Source organism: Limulus polyphemus, unplaced genomic scaffold (assembly GCF_000517525.1).
Source record: "Limulus polyphemus unplaced genomic scaffold, Limulus_polyphemus-2.1.2 Scaffold2596, whole genome shotgun sequence".
In the NCBI taxonomy this organism is placed as follows: Eukaryota; Metazoa; Arthropoda; class Merostomata; order Xiphosura; family Limulidae; genus Limulus; species Limulus polyphemus.
In genome coordinates this window covers 52,092-59,519 of record NW_013668206.1, presented here as the reverse complement: position 1 = coordinate 59,519, position 7,428 = coordinate 52,092, and the positions used below count along the sequence as shown (strand labels likewise).

General features: G+C 35.7%; 1 protein-coding gene and 1 non-coding gene across 2 annotated transcripts in view; one reads left to right on the top strand and one right to left on the bottom strand.

Annotated features, from left to right (window-relative positions):
• Positions 1-7,428, top strand: part of LOC106467387 (zinc finger protein 729-like) — a 53,404-nt gene that overhangs the window by 19,312 nt on the left and 26,664 nt on the right. The gene's annotated exons all lie outside the window — the stretch shown is intronic.
• Positions 6,471-6,543, bottom strand: Trnak-uuu. Its single transcript has one exon. It is a non-coding gene; the product is annotated as a tRNA-Lys (tRNA).

The following is a 7,428-nucleotide window of genomic DNA, read 5'->3' as shown; positions in this document are numbered from 1 at the left end:
CTTTGTATTTGATTATATATATGTGTGTATATACGGGCTCGGCATGGCCATGTGGTTAGGGCGCTCGACTCGCAATTTGAGGGTCGCGTGTTCGAATCCCCGTCCCACCAAACATGGGGGCGTTATAATGGTGACGGTCAATCCCACTATTCGTTAGCGGTGAGTGGTGTCTTTCCTCTAGTCTTTCACTGCTAAATTAGGGACGGCTAGCGCAGATAGCCCTCGTGTAGCTGGGCGCGAAATTCAAAACAAACCAAAATGTGTATATACATGAATATTACTAAATAAAGTGAAACCTATGTTTAAGAAGGTTATGGAAACCTGCTACGTTATTTTTTATATCTAGATTATTGTACATATGTCGTGCCTAAAAAAAAATATCTGTGTGTTGTTTGCGCGTAAAGTTACACAAGGGGCTGTTTGTGCTGTGCTCACCACGGGTATCGAAACCTGGTTTTCAGCGTTGTAAAAAAATATCTGAATGAGTATGCACAGATTTTCAAAGACAAATGATATGATAATTGGAAACAGTTCCTTATACTGTAACGGAAAGTTCTTGAAGTTTCTCAAATTTCCTTCAATATATCTATAAAAAATTTAAGTACACTCCGTAGTATATTGTGTTTTTTTTTAGTTGCATTTGCAAAAGGATACGTTCGTTCTCAGATATTCGCGCAAAAGTACTTTGAGTAACGCATAAAAACACATCAAAATAAAGTAACTTTACCTTACTTTGAGTTATAACTTCCAAGTCTTATCACAAGATAGCATGATAACATTGTTTCGAGTACATCAAGTTTTGGGACTGATAACGCCGTCAGTGATGAAGCATGATCTGTTTGTTCTAATTATTCTATATTGTGGTCCAGCCAACCTGGTGAGGTTTGATGTTGAGAGGAGAGAGTGGTCTCTTCGGAAGCAGTGTACAACTACGTAGTTATAATATTACTAAACCCTTTTTATAGGAACCAACAAATAGTGATATGGTGGAAATTATTATCAGTTCTATCGTGATGTAATATCGTACTTATTATCAGGTAATTATTGCAAACCAAAGAACAGTGCGATTAAGAAAATCTTGGATATGATGTAAAACAACATGAAAAGACGTCAGGAAAATACACAGATGGATTTATGAAATAATGAGAAAGAACAGTCTGAAAACGAAAGTGACGACTACCTATCAAGAAAATCTCTAAAACCTCGCCACAAAGTGTCTAATTATAGATAATTGTAACCGATCACAATTCAGAGTGACCATATATGGAGGAACGTTACAGATCATAAACGAGAATGACCATACACGGAGGAACATAAAAAGTCCACGGATATGAGTGATGATAATGAAAACTATAATACAGCACATACACTGGAACGGCTTATTCAGCGGTAGCTAAGTCTGAGTCAACTGGCTATAACTAACAGTACACATATATACGAGTACCAGCGTTCTCAACCTAGCAATTAGAACATTTATATATATATGTATATATCATAATGAAACTTTCACACATTTGATACGCTTGTTGTATTTAAACTTGACACCGCGGACAGATAAATTAACGAAAAATTAAACCCAAAGTGTACAAACTATTTACTTAGCATATCACATGTTATGAAATTCTAAATAAGGAATAATTCAAATAAGGAAAGAATATTCAATCAATCTGAGTTTCTATATATGTTGTTTATGTTTTGCAACTTTTTAAATATTTTAGTGTTATACATACATATGTCATGCTTTTTTAATATCACGTTTTTAATTTATTAGTTTCTGGTGAATCAGTGGTAAGTCTGAAGACTTATGATGCTAAAAATCAGCTTTCGATACCTGCAGTGGGCAAATCACAAATAGTCCGTTTTGTATCTGTGTGATTAACAACCGAAAACAAGAATTAAATGTTCTTAATTAAGTTTATATAATATTTCTTATTCGTGATTTCCTCTTTTTTTTTTTTGTCTCCCAGGGGGACAGCAATCAGTTTACGGATTTACAACGCTAAAATCCGGGTTTCGATACCCCGCGGTAGACACAACAGATAGCCCATTGTGTAGCTTTGTGCTTAACTACAAACAACAACAGGTTTGTAATAATTGATTAAAAATAATCTCTTTTTCACGCATCATAGATTTATTACATAAAATAACCAAGAACGAGAAACATTAATCACATAGACCGGAAACAACCGTTTTTATCTTGGTAATTGGTAAGCAAAACGGGAAAAGAAAAGAAAACCCATTTGGTTGAACAAACATTACAATTTTAAAACTAATTGTTATAAATTGTGAACGCTAAATCAACTTCTTCATGAACTGAATTGTTTGCAACTTTTGTACAGAAGTTATTAATTAAAGATGAGATGAACATATAGTCTTACAGTAGAGTTGAGAGCATTTTTTGAAAATATATGAAAAGCGTTACAGAAGTTAATTAAAAAAATGGGACGTCCTCTAGTAAGGCCACTTTATTTCTAATAAATGTTCGTTTGAACTACCAATTCGCCCCCTCACGATTGGCTCAGCGAATCGTAAACGACGTGTAGTCTGTCAGTGAAACTGATCAGCGGGAACTGATTATTGGGTAGTCTAAAAGACTCGTCGATGTCTCGGGCACTTGCGTTCGCGTTACCATGACAACGAGATCGATTTCTGAAAAACGGTATCATCGAACGTCACTTCTCATTCTGGCACGATCAATACTCCAGAAACAGCACCAGTGACTGAGCCTGCTATAATTTCGAGTTACTGATGTAAAAGTTGCTCTCTGTTGCTACAGTAGCAACTAAGCTAGTAACTGAACATTTACCATCACATGATTATTAGCACTGTTATGTTAATTGCACAAAATAAATGTGTTTCGCCCCCCCCCCCACACGGAATCACTTAAAGTCACTATGTATGTGCATAAAAAAAAATAACAAAAATACAAATACTGAATGTTGATGTATTGTAACTCCGACAACAATATATCCAACATGTGCCAATGAATATATCTATTTTCATTGTTGGCTTAGCACATGGATCTAGAGCTAACCTAAATCACCTAAACTGGCCGAAACTCGTGAAATATTATCGGGTTTACGGCCGAAAATATCGCTAACAGAAAGGATAGTACCCAACTAATGAAACTAACTATGCATTTTAAGTTTTATATATTTAATTCGCTATACTCCTTACCGGATTCAGTTTTAGTTGTGATCTAGGTAATCTTGCGTTGATGAGAAGTTAATATTAATATTGTGTTTTTTATTATTTATTCTCTTGAACGAAATACATTCGAACAAAAAATCTCATATTCGGACTAGATCGTGAAAGTTTCCTAAGCGCCGAATTATGTGTTCGAACTATTAATTTGAAGTAGATACTGGACTTGTTAAAAGATGACACTTCGTTCCTTGACAAGAATAAATTTTGAATGTTTTAACTTCCCCTTTTTTATTTTTGGTGCATGCGAATTTCTTGGTTGAAAATGATAATATAAAAGTGTAGTAAGAATTGTAGTACGATTATCTATTGTTTATTACTATCCCAAACATTTGTTGAACAAAGCTGTACACCATATTTTTCCACCGAAACACTTGTTTTTCAAGAAATTAATGACATGAATAACCTCTTGACCACTGCTATATTTGTCGTATCCTAAGCCGGCTTGATGAGCCTTGGTATTGGACGAAAGGCCTCGTCTTTACTGGATATAGCAGATAAAGTGTGGTTGACGTATTATTGCATTTTTTTTTCACTGTCAGTCATTATAATCAGTGAAAGTATTACAATATTAAATTTTTATGTTTCTTTAACTCAGTAAAAAACAACTGGAAAAATCGTAAGTCATGTGACTCTCATTAAAATTGATGTTCTACGTTCAGCCGAGCGAGCGTAACCAAGCAACAGCATGATTCGTATTACACAAGGAGTAAACAATATACACTACTATTTTTATTTGCTAGAAACCTGTTCTATCTGACGTTCATTTGTTGTTGATATGAATGACTATCGTTTCAGTGTATCTGTTTTTCTCACTAATTTAAACTTGGGGGATACACTCCAACGCGCTCGCTGTACCAGTATTTTCCTGTACCCTGTATCGTGTTTCCTTTGCATAGCATACATTGTTTTTTTTTGTCATTTAACGTAACGTAAGAGCTAAAACCAAATAAATATTTATTTCCAAAAAGATTCGGTATATATACCTCTAATAGAATAGTATAGTCATGTGGATACAATACCACGTAGCCCACAAATTGGACTCACGCAGTTGTAAAGACTACAACCTATATAAATAATACGCTTGCGTTTGTCTGTCCGGAACTTTTCTCACATATTTCTCTACAAAACTCTACAAATCTCATAACCTTAGAAAGACCTTTGTCCGAGGAGTCCGGATTCCGTATTGGCTATTCCATTCAGAATCACTTTAATCAAACTTTATTACAAGTTCTCCGGGTAAGTCTCACACTTGTGGTATACCTGTTTATTACATGTTCTCCGGGTAAGTCTCACACTTGTGGTTTACCTGTTTATTACATGTTCTCCGGGTAAGTCTCACACTTGTGGTTTACCTGTTTATTACATGTTCTCCAGGTAAGTCTCACACTTGTGGTTTACCTGTTTATTACATGTTCTCCGTGTAAGTCTCACACTTGTGGTATACTTGTTTATTACAAGTTCTCCAGGTAAGTCTCACACTTGTGGTATACTTGTATATTATAAGTTCTCAGGGTAAGTCTCACACTTGTGGTATACTTGTTTATTACAAGTTTTCCAGGTAAGTCTCACACTTGTGGTATACTTGTTTATTACAAGTTCTCCAGGTAAGTCTCACACTTGTGGTATACTTATTTATTACAAGTTTTCCAGGTAAGTCTCACACTTGTGGTTTACTTCTTTATTACAAGTTCTCAGGGTAAGTCTCACACTTGTGGTTTACTTCTTTATTACAAGTTCTCAGGGTAAGTCTCACACTTGTGGTTTACTTCTTTATTACAAGTTCTCAGGGTAAGTCTCACACTTGTGGTATACTTGTTTATTACAAGTTCTCCGGGTAAGTCAGTTCCACTAAAAACACGAGAAACAATGCAAGCAGTGATCTCAGACAGAGTTGGGCCAAGTGTGATATTAAATTACTTTTTAGTTGATTGAGAACAGGCGGACTTCTACAATAAATACAAAACAAGACTTTGTAATGGCGTTTCGTTCATGCTCCACTTGATCAACGAGTTTACAGGAAATAACTATGCACTGAGCAGTTAACTGGACTCGAACTAGAGTTACACCGTATTCTATCAACGAAACTGAGGTGATTTTTTCAGCAAGGCTCAACACGGTCTACATGAAAATAATATATCATTCAACACAACAACACACGTTAATCACCAGCCGCGTACGGGTCAATCAGTATTCGATATGTTTCTATGAAATGTTGGTCTTCTTGGTTCGCAAGAGCCAAAGTTTTAGGGTTCAGAAATAGCAAAGATCTGGCGGCAGTTCCAAATGTGTGGCATTCTTCAGATATGGGACTGAAGCGACCAATAACAGACTTCTACACTAAACTAAGGACCATAAATGGAACTGAATTTTGATATTCAGAAATAAAATTCTGGAAGGATAGGTACGATATTAAAAATATTTCGTATTAACAGTATGAAAAGGTGGATTGATTCTGATACAAGTGAATGTGTTGGTTATGTTTTTGAAATTATTAATTTGAATGTATTTTGAATATTTGAATGTATATTTTTTACATTAATCTAGTGTTTGTGGCAGCAGCAACATGTCACGTGGGATGTTTTTTTTATAAAATAGCTTTTGTGAGGCATGCTGCAAACCATAACTGTGTTATTTTGCGATACAAATATTTGGCGATTAAAGAATAAAGAGAGGGAACATATACAGTCAAGAGCACCCACCACCAACTCTCGGGTTACTTTTGTCTGACCGAATACAAAACAAAAGCATGACAGTAATTTCGGTTTAAAGATGTCAAACACAACCGGGGGAGTTCAGAAAAATATTTTCTCTTCACCCCACTCATGATTAAATTTCGACCCTAGGGTCAAACACAACCGGGGGAGTTCAGAAAAATATTTTCTCTTCACCCCACTCATGATTAAATGGATGGCTTAGTGTGAAGAATCTTATATAAAAAAAAAAACTCGAGAGGAAATTTAGAACTAAGGTTAGCAAGAAAACCGTTGATGACTAGATACGTGATCCAGATTGGATTTGTAAGCTGCTTGAATTGAACTGGTAGCACAAACAGTGGGTGGTGACGTAAAGGTCCAAATATCCTTAACTTAGATGTAGGAGGAAAACGGGAGTACCCAGAGAAAAACCCACTATCACTACTCGAACGCTAAAAGATAAGCAAATCGTATACACCAAGGGCTATTAATATTTGGCTACCACGGGTATCGAAACCCGGTTTTTAAAGTTGTGAGTCTACAAACATACCTCTGTGCCAAAAATCATTCCGCCCGAACAGGGACTCGAACCCTGGACCGTTAGGTTAAAAGCCTAACGCTCTACCGACTGAGCTATCCGGGCTGATAGAATGGTATTTTGACCATCACTCTTATAGCGTATTCGCGACCCCAAAGGGTGTTAATTGATAACCTCGATCCAGGTCATTATATTTTGTAGTTATGTGTCGTAACGATTTAGCTGGTGGGTGTTTTCACGTGGTTTTATTGTTCGATGGAGGTTATGGATAATGCAAAAATTGATAAAGTGTAGTTTTTCATGAACAGTCTGTCCCCCCTCCCCCTCCCCAACCGGACAGCGGTAAGTTTAAGGACTTACATCGCTAATATCCGGAGTTCAATTTCCCGCAATGGCCACAGCAGATATCGTAATGTGTCTTTGTTCTAAAACAAACACATTCATGTATATTCGAAAAATTAATATTATAGTTTCTAGTGATAGCCTTAGTTAGATCTTCAACAGAAACATCCTGGGTGCAATGGCTATAAGTGATTAATATTATAGTTTCTAGAATAAAAGTGATAGGCTTAGTTAGATCTTCAACAGGAACAACCTGGGTGTAACGGCTATAAGTCCGCTGAAAGGATCAATCCCCGAATTTTAGCGTCATAAATCCAAAACCCTACCGAATGACTTTATTGCGAAGATAAAGAGTTCGTAGCTGGTGTATTTGAAACCCAAAAATATGTCATTGCTATGTTACAATGTCACCGTATAGATATATCATTATTAAATATTTTAACATGTTGTACATAAGAATGAGCCCTGAACAGACGATGTATCATAACGACATGCTTGTTGAGTGTTACCACTGTTAACATAGTTTTATGTTTTTTATTATTATATAACAATGTTGTTTGTCAGAATTTAAAAATATAATTCTTCGCCAATTGTCAAAATAAAAAGTATTTTACTTATATTTCTTAATAGTATAAATATATACTATAT